This window comes from Perognathus longimembris, chromosome 24, assembly GCF_023159225.1.
Source record: "Perognathus longimembris pacificus isolate PPM17 chromosome 24, ASM2315922v1, whole genome shotgun sequence".
In the NCBI taxonomy this organism is placed as follows: domain Eukaryota; kingdom Metazoa; phylum Chordata; class Mammalia; order Rodentia; family Heteromyidae; genus Perognathus; species Perognathus longimembris.
Window position 1 is genome coordinate 6,686,582 of NC_063184.1, and position 22,054 is coordinate 6,708,635.

The 22,054-nt window shown below is 37.9% G+C and overlaps 1 pseudogene; it reads right to left on the reverse strand.

Annotated features, from left to right (window-relative positions):
- The window catches only part of LOC125341353, a 28,602-nt pseudogene extending 13,212 nt beyond the window's left edge, over positions 1-15,390 (reverse strand).
- Between the last annotated feature and the right edge of the window lie 6,664 nt (positions 15,391-22,054).

Below are 22,054 nucleotides of genomic sequence, written 5' to 3' on the forward strand. Positions count from 1 at the left end.
ACAACAATGTTCTTCGCAGCACAATTTGTCATTTCTAAAATATGGAACCAACCCAGATGCCCCTCAGTAGACGAATGAATCAGGAAAATGTGGTACACATACATAATGGAATTTTATGCTTCTATCAGAAAAAATGACATTGCCCCATTCGTAAGAAAATGGAAGGACTTGGAAAAAATTATACTAAGTGAAGTGAGCCAGACCCAAAGAAACATGGACTCCATGGTTTCCCTCATACGGAATAATTAGTACAGGGTTAGGCTAGTCAGAGTGGATCCCAAGAGCCCAATAGCTATACCCTTATGAACACATGAGATGATGTTAAGTGAAATGAACTCCATGTTATGGAAACGAGTGTTATATCACTATCATAATTACTTTCAACATGCCATGTGAAACTGTAGCTCCTTTTGTTGATGATCCTCTTGTATCCCCTACCTGTGGTTGTCCCTGTGCTATCACTGTATCTCATCTGAGTATCCTGGATACTCTATATACTGGTATTTGAGCTAGGGAACAAAAAGGGAATATCAAAATTGAGAGACAAAGGATAAAAAGACAAATGACTCCAAAAGCAATACTTACAAAACCATTTGGTATAACCAAATGAACAACTCATGATGGGAGAGGAAAATGGTGTGGGGGGGGGGCGGGGATGAGGAAGGAGGTAACAACAAAGCTACAAGAAATGTATCCACTGCCTTACATATGAAACTGTAACCCTCTGTACATAACTTTGACAATAAATAAGTAATTATTCAGAAAAAAAGGAAAAAGAATCTCCAAGAATTTTCCACCTGTTTGGGCTTTAAACTCACCTGTATAATCTTAGATCTGAGCCACCTGAGTAGATATGCTTACAGGCATGAGCCATCAGTACCAAGCACTGTTAAAATATATTGCTCCTTAATATCCAAGATCCAGTCAATACAATGTCTTAAGTTGGAAAAATTTAAAGGTGCAATACTGGGTATTAGAAAACACATCAATTATAAATTGTGTGTGTGTATGTGTGTGTGTGTGTGTGTGTGTGTGTGTGTGTATACCAAACCTAAGGTTTGAATTCAGGACTTTGTTGCTTAAGAGTTGCACCCGTACAGCTTTTTTTTTTTTTATGATTAAAAGCTTTCCTGTTTTGACTGATTTCAAGCCATGATCTTCAGGTCTCATCCAGCTACGTAGCTCATAGTATTATATGAGTAAGTTGCTGGCACCCTATCAGGTATGAATTTTAAGGGTGAATTTTGCTTACTTATATGTCCTTAAGATCATTACAATTAGCTCCAGCCCACCTTTGTAGTTCCTATGGCCCAATCTACCATATCTTCATATAAAGACAGTTGATGAATAAGTAGAGCACATGGAGAAAACTGTCCTACTTTCACCTCAAGTTGAAGACCTTCTGGAAAATTCCAAATGTTTACAATGTCATACTCTGCCTCCAATATCTACTTCTCATTCAAAATCACTTTATCTTTGGCAGCATTGTGAAATTGGGTGTTTTTCAGAAAAAGGTGCAGTTGAAAGAGATTCATCATCTTATGGTGAAGTACATCCCATATTTAATACAGAAAACCTGAACTAAGAAGAGTTCCTGATTGCTTTTAATTTCTGACTCATAATTCAAGAATAGCAAGTACACCTGATAAAGTTTCCCAGAAGAAAATCTATTGTGGAATAAAAATAATCTTTCTGAACCATGGTCACTCAGCAAAGGAATAGAAGGCCTCTTTTTAAGAGACCAATTTTAAGTTGCCTAGGAACAATTTTCCAGTATCACTAATTTTATGCATGTCTATAGTTTCAGCATGGTAAAATTTTGATATATAAAGTAGAGTGAAACTAAACCATTTATGACTAACACAACTCATGGAAAAATAGTGAGTTTACAGTCTTGAAAACAGTAGTTATGTGCATGTTGAAGTTATTTGTAATGAAAATAATGTTACTGGCCTGCTTTTCTTTAAAAGTACCTGAATACATATCAATAGTACATACACAGATATCTAAAGAAGATCTTGGGGTTTGGAAAACTACCTGAAATGTTTAATTTCATACAATAAGAAATCCCTCTAGGAAGATATTTTGCTTCTGGTGTGTACCTTCCAACAGTGAAGGCACTACTTGTGCAGGGGAAGGCACTGTCTCTTTTCTGTTTCCCAATGTTTGTGCTTCTGTTTGATGAAGAAGCATCTCATGGAGAGCCTGGGCCACAGCATACACAGAGTTGTATATATTGTAACTGTGTCCAGACATAGTCGTGTCAAAAATGTTTCCAGGCAACCAATCCAAGGAGGCCTCACGAGGACAGTTCTACCATGTTACACTGTCAGATTCAGAATCTAAACAATTAAAAGAGAGAAACCACAGCCCAGCAAGGAAAAAGTCTTCTGGGTATTTGGAAGGGTTAACTGCCTTGACAAAATCTGTGAATCCAGAAACATGTGGGTGATGGTGTGAAAAAAATGGGAGGTAGCATGAAATATTTCCTCCTCATTGTCAAATCCCACTGTGAATTCATGGTACAAACTTCTCCTTTTAGTACAAGTTCCTCAACATACATCATTAAATACAGTAGGGTTTCGTTATCACCATATATGATGAAGAAATTTGCTGAAGATTTATTAATCTGGTTATAAACTGCCATGATTTTTAATGCATATGACAAAGCTTGCTTGTGGAAAGCTAGCTCAAAGGCTACACAAACTCTGTTCTTGGCCATCTATTCTTTCAATTCAGGAAGAATCCACAAGCCATCCTCATTTTCCAAGGTTAACAGTCCCACCCAGTTCCATCTGAAGTGAAGCTGTAAGGAGACCATGGCAGTGGCAAGTGATGTGTCCTTTGGGGCCATCTGATAGAGAGCAGGAAACTTGTTATGGTCATTCAGGGCATGATCAAAAGGCACGAAGGTAAGCTACAGGGAATGAAAATTGGACAGTTCATGAATGAGAAGATTTAAAACCATCACAATCTCAGTCATTATGTATATTAAATAACCATTAGAAGTAGGTTGAAGGTGGGTTTACCTTTTAGTTTCTTTTTTAAAATAGTAAGTTGTTTTTAACCCATCTATTCTCTACTTTCCTGTCCTGCTCCACATCCCTTGAATATCTACCCCTCTCAGACAAGATATCCTTCAACTTTCTCATGTGTGTTTTTAGACAATTGATCAGAGAGGTTACAGCATGAAATTCCACCCCTATGTGTACCATAGTTTAATGAGACTGATCATATACATACATATATGGATATATGGATATGTGTGTTCCATATTTATCTCATTTTCATGTTTTAGATCTAGCATTCACATAGAAAAGAATGTATTCAACATATTAACTTGCACAGGAATGTGCCTGTTTTTGCAAGTACAGTGCCACAAACTTAGGGACTCATGTACTTCATAGCTTTCTCCCGCAGGGCTATCACTCTACCACTTGAACCACACATTACTTCCTGAGGTGCCAGACTTTGAAGTCAGGCCCCACCACGTGAACCCCATTTTAGAATCGAACCCTGAGTCAATCAGATTTGTACCCATGTTCTAATCTTGCTTGCACAGCTGATGGTTGTAACCTGGTTCTTTGCCTTTATAAGCCCTGTGTAATCACAGCTCGGGGCTTCCTCCTAACCTCCGCTGTGTCGGTGGGTAGGACGAGGCCCGAGTTGGCAGCTCGTTAAATAAACCCTTGCCTTGCTTTTGCATTTCGGAGTGTCTGAGTCTCGGTGGTCTTCTTGGGGGTGGTCTTGCAACTTGGCACAACATTTGGGGGCTCGTCCGGGATAGCCCCAGAGACCCCGAGATCCCAGACTCCGAAGGTAAGAAAACAGCGCTGTTCATTTGTCTTGTCCTGTAATTTGTCTGTTTGTCTGTTTTGCTTTTGCTTATACTTGTAGGGCGCGAGTCAGTTTGGTTTTTGGCCAGAACTGACCAGGAGGGCCTCCTAAACGAGACTCAACCTGCCCACCTTGTACTTGGGTCTGCTCCTTCTGCTTATCTGGCAGGAGGTTGTGGGCCAACTTGGGTCCACTCCTCCTGTACCCTGGCAGGAGGTTGTGGGCCAACTTGGGAGATCTCCAACTCGTAACTCGGGTCCACTCCTTCTGCACCCTTGCAGGAGGTTGTGGGCCAACTCGGGTCCATTCCTTCTGCACCCTTGTAGGAGGTTGTGGGCCAGCTTGGGAGATCTCCAACTCATAGCTTTTCTTAGGCCTGTGTGTTTTCCTCCTTTTGTATTAATTGTTTTGTTTTTGTAGCCTTTTGGAAGAAATTTGGAAGTAAAATTGTCCTAAATAATTATTGCAAAGTGAGAAAAGGAGAATTATGGCTACCAAAATGTTTAATTGCCATTCCAGCTTCTTTGTAGGTTTTTTTGTAACAGTTTCCAGCAGGCCCACAGAGAAGCACAGGTGATTCCTACAGGTTTGTCAAGATCTAATACTGACCCTTAATAAGTTCCAGGTAAGAGAGCATGCTTAAAAACTACTTCTGTGTGGACTACCTTGTTGCTTATAATTGGAGTAAAGTGGCCCCTTATAAGACTCATTGATCTGAATCTGCGGTTCGAAGCCAGCCCGGGCAAAGAAAGGTCCCTGTGAGAGACTTGTCTGTAATCAGCCAGCAGAGTGCTGGGAACGGAGTGGTGTGGAGCTCAAAAGTGGTACGGTGCTAGTCTTGAGCTGGAGAGCTGAGGGACAGCACTCAGGCCCTGAGTCCAAGTCGAAAGTCACTCCTCCTGGGACAAAAGTGATGGAGCATCCAGAGGCAGTAAGCCACTGCTTGGATGGCAGAGATGGTGTCAGATCCTAGAGTCACTACTGTTGGCCTTTCAAAAGTTAAAGCCGGGAAGTCCTAGAAGAATAGTTCATAAGCATGCCTTTCCAATGCCCATGTCTGTCTACTGGGCAGGAATTTACCAGTCATCTGTGATAGTGGTTAGTAAGGGTAAGTTTGTCAAATGAGAGGATAGATTAAAATCTCACCCCCCACATTTACTCAAAGCCCTGACTGGCAGTGAGAATTTTAAGCTGATACATCTGTTTAGTAAAGAAAGCTTGTAGACCTGAGATTGTGTCCTTATTGAGATCTGTTAAAGGCCTGTCAGCTTGCCAATGCCCCCAATCAACAGATTACTAAAGGAGCTCGCCTCTGTGGGAATAGGCCAGGTGTGTATTGGGAAGTAGATTTCACAGAAATTACAAATATTTGCTAGTTTTTGTAGACACCTTTTCAGGATGGGTTGAAGTCTATCCAACAAAGCGTGAGACTGCGAATGTAGTGGCTAAGAAGATCCTGAAAAAAATCCTACCCAGGTATGGATTCCCATCCACCATTGGGTCAGACAATGGGCAGGCTTTCGTCTCAAAAGTAAGTCAGGGAATAGCCGCTGCACTGGGGATGGATTGGAAATTGCATTGTGCTCATAGACCCCAGAGTTCAGGACAGGTAGAGAGAATGAATCGGACTCTAAAAGAGACCTTAACTAAATTGGCCTTAGAGACTGGCGCAGACTGGGTGTCACTCCTTCCTTTTGCTCTGCTTAGAGTAAGAAATTCTCCCTATCAGCTTGGCTTTACTCCTTTTGAAATAATGTACAGGTACCCCCCACCCATTATCCCTAGCCTTCAGACTGAATTACTTGCTGATTTGGATAATGCTGAATTTTTGTGTAAACTCGATTATTTGCAGCTCGTGTACAAGAATGTGACCCCAACTTAAGGCATTATATGATTCTGCTTCTGTCCCTACCCCCCATTTATTCAGACAAGGGGACTGAAATCCTAAGAACCACGGTGGAAGGAACCCTAGACGGCATTGCCACTTGGGTTCATTGCTTCCACCCCAGGCCAGCTGACCCCTTTGCCCTGGATGATAACTACCGTGATGGAACATGGGAGGTCTCCAAGCACCCAACTCAGCCACTTCGCCTTCGCCTCAAGAAAAGAAAGTTAGACTGAATATTGTTATAATTTTCTTTTTGCCTTCTTTCCTTACTACCCTGGATAGTGTTGATGTTATTTTGGCAGCTCACTCCAAAGTGAGGTGACCCCCTTATTTTAGGTAGTTTTGGGCTTGCTCAGGAATACGGGTATAGCCACCTGACCCTTAGAGCACAGTTGAGAAGTTTATGTATTATTTTGTTGCTTACATTTGGATACTAAACACTATACAGCTAATGGTAAGTCTGTATAGCTGAAAGTTAATTTTCAGTTTGCAGTAATCCTGCAGTCCCTTGGAAAAGTAGACTAAGGTTATAGGTTCCTGGCTAGGTAAGGTCAACGCCCTGAGTCAGCCTGAAGAAGTTACAGAAGATGGATGATCTTCACCCATCAGCCCCCCTTTAAAACCGAGGGACCAGAGTTATTTTCGGATACTACTTTTGGCCCTACTGGCCCATGCCTTACCTCTATATCATCCCCTAGACATGCAAGCCATTGAAATGGACAGAATGGAGCCATGATTGGCTCCCAAGGTACCAAAAAGAAAAAGGGGGAAATGAGGTGCCAGACTTTGAAGTCAGGCCCCACCACGTGAACCCCATTTTAGAATCTAACCCTGAGTCAATCAGATTTGTATCCATGTTCTAATCTTCCTTGCACAGCTGATGGTTGTAACCTGGTTCTTTGCCTTTATAAGCCCTGTGTAATCACAGCTCGGGGCTTCCTCCTAACCTCCGCTGTGTCGGTGGGTAGGACGAGGCCCGAGTTGGCAGCTCGTTAAATAAACCCTTGCCTTGCTTTTGCATTTCGGAGTGTCTGAATCTCGGTGGTCTTCTTGGGGGTGGTCTTGCAACTTGGCACAACATCCTGGTTTGGGTTTTTTTTTTCTGGTTAATGAGAGATAAATTCCCTTCGTTGCTGGGATTACAGTTAGAGGCAGCCATACCCAGTTTAACAATCTTTACATTTTAAAATCATTTTCCATTTTCTGTTTTTTTTTAAAGAAAATTATTGACATGGCCTAAAACTCTAAATAATCCTTTTATGTGCTCTAACATTTCCTTCCTCTTTTCCATACCAAAGGAAACATAGATACTGCATTATCTTTTAAATGTTAGTCTTTGTATCACAAAATTTGATAGGTTCACAAATCCTGTCTCATCCTATCATTCTAACACCTGAAATGGCACCAAAATAGACAGGCTTTAATATCCTCCACCATTCCCACCTTTACCTGTGGAAAATTGTAGAGGTCAAGCAGTGTCCCAATTCGGGCAAGTATTATTCCTGATTGCTCTGTCAGCACTGCTATAGACTTGCTGTCACTCTTACAGTTATAGTTTGGACTCTTGTACTTCCCCAAGAGGCAAACAAAGGGAAATTTAAATGTTGCCCAAATTCCAAATTCAACATCATAGACATCAAATCCCAGAGTGTAGTTATGTAAAGTTCAGAGTTTTTGTTGATCTTTTCAATAGCAAAAGCCAAGGCCAAAATGAACTGGTAGTTCTTGAAGTTAAATATGCATAGGAAGCAAAGCAATTTAGCAGGAATATTTCAAGACTTATGACTTTGATGGATTGGGTGCTTGCTTCTATGCCAATGATTATGATAAAATATCACTCCCAATTGGGATGGAAATGTAGTTTATTGTACTTGTAAATAGGATTAGGTAAGAGTGTGAAGGGATTTTGTCGTGAATGAGATTCATAAACTTGGTTTAATTAATCGAGAGAGAGAGAGAGAGAGCTTACTTTATCCCCACAACCACTTCATCACACCTATTTCATTAAAGACAGATTAGGTTTTCATGAGACCCCAAAAATTCTGTTGCCTTTATCTTGGGTTTACCTGTCTCTACCTGTGTGAAAAAATCTTGTGGTTGAGTCATTCAGTTGATACTATGTGGCTATAGGGCATCCCAGATAACTAACAAATCTTTCATTTTCTTAAGAGAAAATTTGCTTCTTGAGAAGCAAAGTGTTGTTTGAGGAAATTCCTATAGTAAGCTCTGCTCACAGATCCATCACAGGTAACAGTTCTTCCTACAGTATCAATCAGAACAAGAGCTTAAACATTGGGTAAGGAACTCATATCCTTATTCATGTAGCAAAAGCAAAGACATACTTCAGAAGTTAAGGATAAAGAATAAAAGGGAAAAGACATTCTCAGACAAGCATAGTAAAGAGATAGATCTCCACCAAGCTTATTCTTCAAGAAATACTAAAGTAAGTCTTTTAGTCCAAAAGGTATAATACATACAAGTAAGATTAACTTGCAAGCTGAGACTGTTCTAATATTGTCAAAATGGTAGCAAAATCATATAAATAATTCCTATAAACAGGAAAAATTATTAATATAATGATGTCTAGTAATTGCTATAGAACCATTTAAAATTGGAAATCCAATATTACAAATGATGGGAGGAATATAATGCCATTGCTGTATTCATTTGTAATTTAATATTTTTGTTAAAATATTAAATGAAGAGGTTTAATTAAAAATTAAATGTAAATATTTTATTATAACATTTCTGTACATTGACTTAGGCACTTGGATCATAGATAGCCCTCTATTACTTATATGTATATTTTCACTTTTTCTTTCATCCTCATCATCACGAACAGTTGTCATCATTCCAAAATATCTCACTATAACCTATTTTAAGCCTCTGAATTGCCAGAAAACCTATAACAGGCAAATGAAATTTTAACCCAGAAATCAAAACACAAGTATAAACTCAGTAACCACTGAAGTCTCTAAAAAGAGAGAGAATAGGAGAAGCTTCAATAAAACTGGAAAACAAGTAACATAATGGCAGTAATTAATCTATCAGCAATCACAGAATGGAAATTCTGCAAATAAGAGCTAGAATCACTGAATGAATAAAACACTCAAGGCTGGGGCTGGGAATATGGCCTAGTGGCAAGAGTGCTTGCCTCCTACACATGAAGCTCTCGGTTCAATTCCCCAGCACCACATATATGGAAAATGGCCAGAAGTGGCGGTGTGGCTCAAGTGGCAGAGTGCTAGCCTTGAGCGGAAAAAACCAGGGACGGTGCTCAGGCCCTGAGTCCAAGGCCCAGGACTGGCCAAAAATAAAAAAATAAAATAAAACACTCAAGGCCAATAGGTTGGTTTTGATACACTTAATTCACCACCAATGGCATTCATTGACTGTAAGAAAGGAGTAGAAGAGGGGAATTCACCCAGAAGATGGCAGAATGAGATCAAGGAACAACCTACACTCTCTCTGACCAAGCAGAGTTTTAGGGTCCTTGCAGGCACTTCATATGTATAGAGTCCCACATAAGCTATAATTAAACATAGATATACACTAATCAAGAAGATTATAAACTGATTGCTGAGCATACTGGAATTATAAAACCCAAATCTCTAAAACCTCACTGCAATAAACCAGACAGATCTCCTCTGTAGGCAGCTAATACTGCAAGGTACACTTCCCACCAGCACTTAAAAAAGAGTCCAAATGATAAATGCAAAGATACTTGCTCTTGCAATAGGCATCAGATAGGCTGCTAAAATTTCTTGAAATGACTTATAGTCATTTTTCCTTTTCCTTTTCTTTTCTTTCATAGCCATTTACTAGTGAGACCCTCTGCTACAGAACAAAAGCCAAGGATATACATATGCCCAAGTAAAGCAGATCTTATCTTGGGCAGATAAAATTCTTCCATAGGGATCTTTAAAAATGCTGACCTGGCTGGTAAGGTTTGGATCGTGGAGCATAGCTGACATAAAATAATGACACGGTGCTTAGTTAGAAACCGTAACTACTTTTCTACAGTATGTGGGTGTGTGAGAGAGAGAGACAGAGAGACAGAGACAGAGACAGAGACAGAGAGACTACAGACAGAGAGACAGAGAGACAGAGAGACAGACAGAGAGAGAGAGTCCTATGGTTTGAAATCAGAGCCTGGATACTGTCCTTGAGCTTTTTTTTTTTTCTTAAGGATACCACTCTGCCACTTGAGCTGCAGCTTCACTTCCAACATTTGGTTGCTTATTCAGAGATAAAAGAATTGTGGATTTTCATGCCTCAGTTGGCTTAAAAACCTCAATCCTCAGACATCAGTAGTTAGGATTACAGTCATGAGCCATTAGCTTTCACGAAGAAATTTTATCAGGGTGCTCAAATTATAAGTGCTACCAACGAAAAAAAATTCAGACTATTGGCCTGTGGAGAAGGAAATGTGTCAGCAGCATTTTAGTACAGAATTCCTGCCACTGACTCAGGTTGTTTGTAACATCACTGCATCCTCTGCAATGACAGCTGGGATGAAGGAGATACAGCTGGGATTGAGGACAGCTGGGAGTGAAGAGCTTATAGGAAAAGAGAAGCTCATGGAAGCTACAGACAGAAATTTACACAACTGTAGATGCAAAATAAAACAGCGATACTGAGAAGTTTCCAGTGCAATAGGAACAGGTCATCAGGGTAGAGAAGACAGAGAACATTTATGTGGATATGTAGAGTTACCTCATCCTGAGAACAAATGGAAATAAAATGATGAGTTACTTGTGGTTCGTTTTTCTTCATGCCTAGAAGCATCACTGTTACTGTAATCTGTTCCCAAATTGTAGAGAGGGAAAAACCCAGCAATCATCACATCTCCATCCATGAGCGCTCGCTGCTTCATTGTGGAAAAACAGCTAGTGCTGGCCACGGACCTGACAGGGAAGTCAAGTTGGAGAAGAAGGAATGTGAGAGTCCAAGGACACATCCCTAAAGCATCTGCAGATTTGAAATTCTGGCTGGAATTGAGGCCCACAGTGTCAAGTATGTACACTGTAACCCATGTTCTTTCATTGAAGCCTCTTGCAAATCCCCAGGAAGGATGTGTAAAACTTCCGTGGGGCTCTGCATCTGAGGCCTTGCATCCAGGAGAAAAACATGAGTGAGAATATATATTTGTAGATTCGCCATCTTCTCCCCATGTTCTATGATTTCCTCCAAGACCACAGATAGTGAGGCCCTAAGGATCACATTATCTGTAATATATTTGATCTAACATCTTTGTCAAGGAACTATTTGCATGGAAGCCATTTGGGAGGATGCAACTGGATTGCATCAGAGGAGGCCATGTCAGGTGCATGGTGAAATGGCCAGAAAGAAATCTATGCCAGTGACATCAACCAACGTTTTTGGGGCCTCAAACTCAGAGGATCGATTTACTCCCGCAATGTCCATATCACCCATAGGACATTCCTGGGTGATCCAGGCAGATTTCAAGAAGCATTCCATGTGCAGATGCCTCTACAAATTCACCCATTTACTATTACCTTCAAAAGCATTGATGCTGCAGAAACCAGCAATTACAAATCAGTAAGTCTATTTGTGAGTTGCACAGTTGTATGCTCAAATTTCACCTTCAAACATGTAATATTTACTAAAAATATTATCATAGTTAACATAGATTAAGATCTTTTACTGGTGCAGTGATCTGAGAACATATGGTAATAGAAGAAGTTCTTCTCTATCACAAGCCTAAATGAATATCAAAATCAGTTCTTACGATGTCCTGTGTGCAGTTATTTCTGTATTTTTTTCTGTTTTATTTTTCTATACCCTTTGTCTTGTATGAGTTTATCTGATCCATGGGAGGGAGAGGGAATCACAGAAATAGCAGGACAAAGGACAAACCAATGCAACAATGGTACTCACTAGACACTATATTGGAAGTGAACTCTCTGACTTGGAGGGGAGGGGAATAGGGAAGTAAGGGAGAAGAAATGAGGGAGGGAGTAAGAGTGTTTAAAAACAAATGTACTCATTACCTAACTTATGTAACTGTAACCTCCCTGTTCATCACCTTTAACGTAAAAATATAAAAAAATCACCTCCATATTTTCCACTCAAACTGCTAGTAAACATCATGCTAGAGAAGAATATTACTTTTATGTGGAGTGTGTGACTCAACTGTACTTTGGTGGCTTTTTTCTCATTTTGATTGCTATATGCTGAAGTTTATGTTGTTAAGATCACTATGAGTCTATCTGCCATCCATTTGTGGACAACACTTTCACATCATCTAAAGTGAGTTCTTACATTCTTATTCTTATTTTCTGTTACTATGGCTAACACGGGTTCATGGGGACACTGAACTACTGTGACACAAAGACCATCAATGACGCTGTGACATACTCCCTTGCTAGAGATATCCTGCACCAGAACCTCTGTCAAAGCACTGGTGGTTTGCACTGTAGTAGGTACCAACATTCCTTTGTTTGTTGTTATCATCCTAGCATCTTCCAAATCATCTCCTCTAAAGGCAGATCCAAAGCCTTCAACACCTGCTGCTCCCATGCAGTTTCTGTTTCCCTGTTCTTTGGAACAGAAGCACGTGTGTATTCAATACAACTTCTTCTGGGACAATGAATTAGAGAAAAAGGTCTCTTTTTGCTTTATACTACTGTAATTCCCACGATGAACCTTTTTAATCTACATTTTCAGGGACAAAGATGCCAAAGTGGTGTTGAGGAAAACATTGATTTGGAAAGAATTTTCATCAGGAAATATCTCCCTGTATGTTTGGTTACAGAGATGAAGTTTATATTTTGTTGTCATAGTTGAATTGGAAATACCATTGTTTCTTCTTATGCTAATGATGACTTGAATATCCTATAAGATATTTTGTAATTTTAATCAGTACTGTGCTTTATTTTGCCCATCATATATATATATATGTGTGTGTGTGTGTGTGTGTACATATATATTTCCTTTTTCATGTTAATAATAAATGTAAGAATTTTTTTGCTTTTTTATTTTCATTTTAGATTTTTTTTCTTCCTTTACCACTTTTTTTTTCAAATTTTTATTATCAAATTGATGTACAGAGAGGTTACAGTTTCATACGTTAGCATTGTATACATTTCTTGTACTGTTTGTTACCTTGTCCCTCATACCCCCCTCCCTCCTCCCCCTTACCCTTTCCCCCTCCTGAGGTATTCAGTTCACTTACACCAAACAGTTTTATTGTGAAGTAAAATGATCTTTGCTGTCTATAATCAAATACCTTCTGGATGAAATTGTTTCTTACACAGGCTTGTTCTTTTTTTTTCTCATTTCTTATTTCCATTTGAAAAACATACACAATTTATCTCTATTCTTGGCTTTTTCCCATCCATTGGAAAAGAATATGAATACATTTCACAGGAGTAATTAGCAAAAAAATGCAAGGTCCTATCTACAAAGCATATCACCTGCAAACCACTGCGTGATTCTAGTCATTGTGCAGCATTAAAACACTTCAGGCAAAATTTTTATATTTATTTTTGTATACCAAAATATTGTACAGTAAATCTTACACATGCACACAACCACACACACACACACACACACACACACGTATGTGTGAATGTAGCTTAGCTATATATTTCTCTACATTTTCACTAAAGGTTGGCAGCATATCACTAGAGCCACAGAGCACCACTTCTCACATTTTGGTGCTTAACTAGACAAAAGAGTATGCAACGAACTTCCCTACTTGAGCTAGCTTTAAACTGTGATTCGGGGACCTCAGCCTCCTGAGTAGCTATGATTAAAGATGTAAGTCACCTACAGTGGGTTAATTTTAGCTTTGTAATGAAATACTCAAGACTCAGTTATAGTACTTTTGTTTCTTGTCTTCTGAAATACTTTATTTTATCGCACTAAATATGAAATGTGAAAAAACATTCTATTGTAAGTATCAGTTGTACTTTGGGTTTAGATAATATGATATCTCCCTTTGGTTGGCTTTTTAACCTCTCTGTACATCACTTTGACAATAGATAAATCAACTTAAATTAAAAGAAAAGATAAACAATATTCTTTATGTTGTGAAAGTGAAGGCCTGTTGATTTCAAACAGTTGAGACATGATTCATTCAAGTAGTACAGAGTTTTTAAAACAAAAACCTTGAAGTGTTTTCAGATGTTTATAAATCACAGAATAATATTAGAAGAAAAAAGAGCCTAGCAATATATTAAATATATATGCATCTATGTTTAAATATGTTAAATAATGTTATAAAATTAAATAATATGTTAAACCATAACAGTAAGGTATACATAGTCAATACATATGAGGTTTCTAATGCTCCATGAAATTATAGAATTTAAGAGCAGTATTTCAATCTCAATTTGTATTTATTTTATGGAGGTATGTAATATACTTTCTGCCATAAAACTTATTATAAATCGATATTCCATAATGGCCAAGCAGAAGTAATTTGGGGAAAAGAGATAGAACGAAAGGGGAAGACTCATTCTAGGAGAACTAGTATGAGAACCAAAACTCATTTCAGAGAATAAAATAATGTGTTGCCATTGCAATTCTAGTAGGAGTTTAGTAAGAAAGGGGAAATTTTCAAGCACAAAACTATGTTTATTTGTGAATAGAAAGACTCTAGAACCAGATCACAGGGGTTCATGGGCTATCCCAGGATAGGATAAGGCTTAATTTGTGTAGTATTATATTCTGAGGGCATGATAGCCTGGGAATAGTTAAAACAAGACTATTTTCTGAGGTCTTCTAAGTTATTTCTCTTATGGATCTTTAGATGGTAGATCCTATTATTTCAGATGAAAGATTTACAATAATTTGAAAGAAACATTCAGTGTGTGATCCTATATTGTGGCAATACATTTTATAGAAGACTATGTGATATTACCTATCCTTTGAGCAAACAAGCGAAAGATTACAACACTGTGTGTCTTTCCCAGAAAACAAGTTTGCACGAGCAATTGGAACTACCCTCAGTAGATTTTATCTTGAGGATGCTGAAAACAATGAACACATAAGAGATAAAGATGATGGTACTGGACAAAATGATGTCTTTAGTCCCTCTGAGGAGAACCTCTATCTCAGTGGCATTGCTGGTGCAGGAGAGCTTGAGCATTGCCATAACATCACGGAAAAAGTGATTGATGACATTTGCATCACAGAAAGTCAGACAAGACAAATCCTCTTTCAAGCAGGGAATCAGTGAACCCCACAAAGTATGAAGCAAAAACAAGGTAGAAACACACTTTAGGGGACATAGCAGTGATATAGAGAAATGGGTTGCAGATGGCCACATAGAGGTCATAAGCCTTTGCTGTCAGCATGTAGCATTCAGTAAGGACAAAGAAACAAAAAAAAGTAGAGCTGGGTCATACATCCTGCATAAGAGATGGCATTCTTTTTCAGAACAAAGATCATCAACATTTTGGGGATAATCACAGTAGAATAGCAGATGTATGTGAGAGACAAATTAAAGAGGAAACAGTACATGAGTGTGTGAAGGTGTGAATTCAGCGGAATTAGAATGATCAAAAGCATCGTTCCCAAGGCAGAGACTAAATATATTACTAGGAAGAGGTGAACAAGGGGACCTGCAAATCAGACTAGTCTGTTAAACCCACCAGATTAAATTCACTTACAAGTGATTCACTTACAAGTCCCATTCTTCTAGATAATTATCCTGTAAGAGAATCTGTGGACATATAAACAAGTGAAATAAGAAGGCATTTAGATATTCATAGAAAATAGTCACTCACAAATACTAGGTCCATTCTGTGAATGTCTGAAACACACCCAGTCCATAAATCCTGTCTTTAATTCTGTTTTCTATGGTAATATCAAACAATGTAGTGTTTTTCTTATTACTATTCTTTGTTATTTATTATTATTATTATTTTCTTATTATATTATTCTTAAACATAATATATTTTAAACCATCACCCACAGCCTACAAAGCGAAGCTCAGTGTTTTCATATGGTAGACAAGAGCATGGAGCTGGATGGAGATGACATTTTCCCATTTTATCTCCTCACTGCTTCAACCCTCTCTTCAGTATTAAAGTAGAGACAGAAATCACAGCAACCATTTGCTTAACTCGGAGACTGACAATCTAGTGGTGTTATATGTATAAAAGCTGCTTCTAAGTGATTCTTAGAAGGGCTAATTAGGCGCCCCATGTCACAGTAAAAGATGCAACTGTAGATGAATGCAACTTGTATCTGCAGAGAGAGATCTGTTGTTTAAAAGCCTGTACTTCTTGCATTTTCTGACTGCACTCTTTCAATTTTTTTCTCAGAAAACTCTTCTACCTGTTTTATTTGAATACTACCATTGCATCAATTGTATTTCTAGTTCTCTGAATTAAAAAAATAAAAATAGGACATGAAACAGAGACCAAAAGGCATGACAAGAGAAAACAAACAAGCAAACAAACACTTCATGATCTCTCCTAGATGTGTTACCTTCAAAAATATCATTCACCAAAGCAAAAAGTAGATTGTTACCAGGAACAGTGAGACAGAATAATCTGGTGATTTAATTTTGGCCAAGGCATAAAATAGGTTCAATTTTACACACAATTATTCAATGTAACTAATAAACACCTGTTAACCATAATGACCAATACCACATTTTATAATTGGAAATTGTGGAAGGTACATTTTAAGTTTATCTTCTCACTATATGTGTGCTCACATATTAGAAATAGGAGTAGGCCTACAAGTGATGGACATATTCATTAGATATTGTATTAGATCATTTTGCACTATTTATTTTGGAAAAAAGTGACAAGTTGTATGCCTTACGTATATTTTCTCTAATGTCAATTATATCTTAAGTTGGTAAATAGACAGATTACTTGTTGGCATAAATACATTTTTTAAACTTATCCTTTTGGGAAGAGAAAACTTAGTTCCTGATTATAATGATGATTTACCACTGTGGTCCTGGCTTATAGGGCAGAACCTGAATCTTCAGGATTTCTTCTTCAGATTCAAAGATGAGGCTGCCTGAACATAAATATTCATCTATCTGAGCTACTGAATTTCTCATGAAAATCTCAGAATTTCTCATGATAATGTGACGGCATCTAAAAAGATGTGGGAAACAAACAGCTTTGCAATAAAAAAAAAATTGCAACCTATGGACCACTATAATGTTCACACGAGTTTAAAGACATAATGCAATTTAGAAGATTACTCAATCTCATGTCAATTAAAAAAAAACTAGATTTACTAAGACCACAAATCTATTGGATTTACTTGGTGATATATAGTGTGTGTTTTGTGCACTAGTGATCATTATTATGCTGGTATATTAGGAATTGTACATCCTTTATATTGGGTCAATTATTGCATCTCCCTATCATTTTGGTCTCTTAAGGGACATCTATTTTTTTATCTCTTTTACTCTTTGTTTCCCTATCATTAATAGGAATGGTGACATCTAGATTCCCTGACTTATATTTTACACATTTTCAAAATGTAGATAAACTTACTTCACATATTTTTTAACCCGAGACATGTCTGAAATCAATTTTATTGGTTTGTATCACTTCTAAAGTTTTATATAAAACTTAATGCATCCTGAATATTTTATCCAATCTGCAAATGTTATCAGGGTAAAGCCAGAAATTTGCAAGTCCTGTTTAGAAAGAGTGAGGGTTATGGATTTAGGGGATCTATTTTGTGTTTGAATATTTTCCTGCATTTCCTGACTCCAATGCTTTGGATACATCTTTGTAAATAAAGGCGGCAGAAATAATATTTCAGTCTTCAACTCTAATGTTGTTAAATAAGAAATCAAGAATGATGCTTCAAATACTGTACTGTATGTGGAAATAGTCTAATGTAAGGTACTCCATGTGGAATAGAATCTGGAGTGTTAGAACCATTAATACACTTTTTCAGTCTAAAACAAGATAGTAAAATACATAAGTTACTGTTTCATGACACAAGATAAACAAATCTAGTAGGGTATAAAATATATGTACTGATGGAAAAATTAGTTAATGCAACACCTAAACCTTCTCTTCATGGGTTTCAGAGATTTTCCCATTAATATCCTTGAATATTTGGACTTCAAAAGTTGTGAAGAAGTTAATATATCTCAAGGTCCTAAGGGTATCTCTCAAAAATAGAGGAAATCATGCTAAGCATAACAAGACAATGAAAACTAAATAATTCTTCTCTACTTATATACTAGTAATATTTACATAAGCAATGAGTAGTATAATAGGTGCCATGGTCAGTGGGAATGAAAAACCAGGTGCTGTATTCCAAAAGGTAAAAAGATGCAATTGTGAAAAATGCTTAGGCTTAGTATTTATAATGGAACAACTGTTATCAATAGTCAAAAATACTTTATTAGTTGATTGGAATTTGCCAACAGGATATATTTGGAAAATAATCTTATACGTATAGACATATCTAATAAACACATAGAAGATATGTATGTAGGGTTGATTGAAATGTTAATTAGCTTAATTGTTGGTTCATTTCACAATGTATGTTCTACTTTTCTAACTCAAACACTACATTTTACTCTCATATATATGATTTTTTTTGTCGGTTGTAGGGCTTGAAATCTGGGCCTGGGTGCTGTCCCTCAGCTCTTCAGTTCAAGGCTAGTGCTCTACCACTTGAGCCACAGCACCCCTTCCTATATATGATTTTTATGTCAATGCTATTTTACATGCAGTGTTATGTTAAAAGTAAGACATTAATTTTGGCTTTGAAATAGACTCTCCTCTAAAAAAAATTCAGGTGCTTCTTTGTCATGGAAATTTATTCCTGTGTCCAGAAAGATGAATTAATACTAGAATCTAAGACTTTAATCCCTCTGGTTTCAAAAAAGAACAGCCTAACCCTAATGCTGCACATTCCCTGGAAGTTATTTCTGAGCTATTGACCATGGTTTTCAGTTATAACTCCTTATTCTCTTAAGCAGCAATGAAAGATAAACAGTCCTTATGATTGTCACATTTGCCAACTGATGAGACACCTCAACATCTTATGGTTTTAATTATACGAAACTTCTTGCTGCAAAGAGAGTACAAGCATGTTTGGATTCATCCTCCCTGCTTCCCCAGTGTGTGTGTGTGTGTGTGTGTGTGTGTGTGTGTGTGTGTGTGTGTGTGTGTGTGTGTGTCAGTGACATCAGTTTGGGGTGGGGGGAACTTCTTCACCCTCAATTTCTCAAAGATTGAAGCTATTGTGATCTTCTGCTAGGACTATTCTAATTATTACCAGCAAAGGAAACCATAGAGTCTATGTTTCTTTGGGTCTGGCCTCACTTCACTTACTATCTTTTCTAAGTCTTTCCACTTCCTTCGGAATGGGGAATTGGGGAGGCACGAAGGTGGGAGAAAAATGAGGGAGGAGACTTTAACTTTGACAAGAAATGTACTCACTACCTTACATATGTAATTATAACCCCTCTGTATATTTCCTTGATGATAAATGTTTTTCAAAAAGAATTAGGGGCTGGGAATATGGCCTAGTGGTAGAGTGCTTGCCTCATATAGATGAAGTCCTGGGTTCAAATCCTCAGCACCACATATATAAAAAAGCTGGAAGTGGTACTGTGGCTCTAGTGTTAGAGTGCTAGCCTAGAGCAAAAAGAAGTCAGGGACAGTGCTCAGGCCCTGAGTCCCAAGCCCCAGCACTGGCAAAAAAAAAAAAAAAAAAAAAAGAATTAAACTGCAAAAAAAAGTACTAGGACAAATATAACAAAATTCCCTGCTCTTTAAGTATAAGAAGAGCATGACACTGTTCAGGGTCAATATTTTCTCCTGCTCAGAGTTTTCCTCGAGGCAGCTTTAATATCCGTCATCCTGAAGCTGTAGATTAAAGGGTTTTTCCAAGGGAACTGTATTGATATAAAAAGACATCATTCACTGATATAGCAGAGGTGGTTTTGAGGCTTTGGGACCTGCCCTCAGAGGAGCGGATATGGCAGAAGCTGGACAGGATGAAACCTTAGTAAATAAGGATTGTGACTCTGGGTACAAGGATGCTAATGCCAATTATAACGAAAACCTCCAGTTCACTGACAGATATACCACAAAGGAGAGCTCCAATGAAGGGAGGATGTCACACAAGTAGTAGTTGATGGTGTTTGCCTCACAGAAGGTCACACACAGTAGGGGCCATGGTACTAGAAAAGTCCATGAAGGAACCAAGTCCAAAACAGCAACACAGTTTAGGGGACATGGCACTGTCATACAGAAATAAACTACAGACGTACATATAGTAATCAGAGGCCATTGCTGTCAACACATAACACTCACATATAATAAAAATTATAGGCCAAAAACGTAATGCTGACTCATGTACACTCTGTAGGAGATAGTACTCTAGCCTAGAATAGATATTCTGTTCCCTGCTAGGCCTTCAACATAAGCTCATGAACATAAGTGTAGCCTTCAACGACCCCATCTCTGAGAAAGGAAAGAAATTCAGGGTTCATGTCAGAACTACTGTGATCTCCATCTAAGTAAAAGTAGACCACTGATTTCACTTTCCATGTGGAGTTGTAAGGTGTATGGGAAGCAGTATGCTACCTCTTATATATCCCCACTGAGACCACTTGCTACAACCAAAGGGACAATGGAATTTATTTCTGCTGACACAGGAGAGAAGTATGGGAATACATTGTAGGAAATACACTGAGTTCACTTAGTCTTTCATAAATTACAGGTACACTAATCTGCATGCTTCAGACTTGTTTTTCCTAGTTAGAGGAGCAAGGAAAAGATATGCTTGGCTTGATGAAAATAGTAAGGAAACTAGTCACTATTATGAACCATTAACCTCTGCCCCTGAAGTATTTTCCATACAAATAGATTCAGGTTTGTTTCCAAGCAAGGACCTACTAACAAGGATGATTACATTTCCGCTGTCATAATTACAGACAAATTTTTACTAAAATATTACCTGTATGATTAGAGGAAATTTTAATGACATTAATTATATTTTCATCCTTATAAATCACAGCACAGGCTTCTAACATTCCTGCCCAGGGGAATATAAATCCCTATTGGGAAGTTCACAGCTATTACCATCGAGTAGGAGGTAAACACAGACACCGAGTGGAGCTCTTTGGGGCCCTTTCTAATTAGTACTGAAAGCTTTAGAAGTCTTAAACAAATTCCATGTGATGTATGATTTTGTGACTGGCATCAAGTCTGGAAGTTTCATTAGTCTCCTGTTGGCCTATCTATTATTCGAAGTTTGATTTTTATTTCCTGGTTTCTCTCAGGCACCTTAATTGTGAGAGTTGTATGATGACATTTTGCCAATCAGTGGGGAAGATTCTGTAACTGGATGTGGTCAGTGCTAACAACTCCAAAGCCAGTTCATCCTACAGGACAAAGGCAGGTGAGATTCATGGATCACTACTGATTTCCTTGATCAGTAGCCAGGTGAGTTAATATCATCTCCATTTCTTTTGGTCACTGTGGACAATGAAATGAATGAAAAATGAGAATTAGTCCATGGAATAATAATAATCAATAGTATGGAACTCTGCTGCCTCAGTGTCTCCTCTTAAACTCAGTGCCTTGCCCTCATCTTTTGTTGGGTAGCAAGACCAAGAAGAATAGCTCCAAGTGACATGAAGAAAACAGCAGTATCAGTGGAGGGGAAATTTGCTCCTTCCTTTATATGATCTATATAGAGAGAATTTACATGTCATAAAAATACAGAAACATCAGCAGAAATATCACCTGTACTGGCACCATGTTTTCCTTTCACAACTCCATATAAGATCTTTGAAAGAACGTTCACCAACCTTGCTTCTTTTCCATCTAGCAAGAAAAAAATTGTGTAAAAACATTGATGGTTATGATTAATTATAAATATTAAGCTAACACATCTCTCCTCCATACCTGTTATCATTTGGACAGATGTCACTGATTTGAGGAATTGCTTTCTAGGAAGAATATCTGTATGATTTGCTACAGCAATTTCTTGTTTTATTCTGATCATCAGAGGGGAATTGAGTAGTGAAAACATGAATTGGAATCAGAATTGAAGACATTTTAAGAGACACATCTCCACAGACTCAGTTCATCAGCAGGGAGATTTTAACTTTAGCCACGCCACTTCCTAAATCTCTATGAAGGACAAGAATAAACGTTTTTTTACAGCTCATGTAAAAGTACAAAACGACAGAGTGATTGGAATGTTGGTAGGAAGGATAAGACTGACCATTCAAACATCATAAATAAAAAAGGAAATACTTGAAATGTACCACTCTTCCATTATTGAGAGATTGAAGGCAAGGGCTTGGAAACCCTATTAATGAATTACTGTCACTTCAGATTT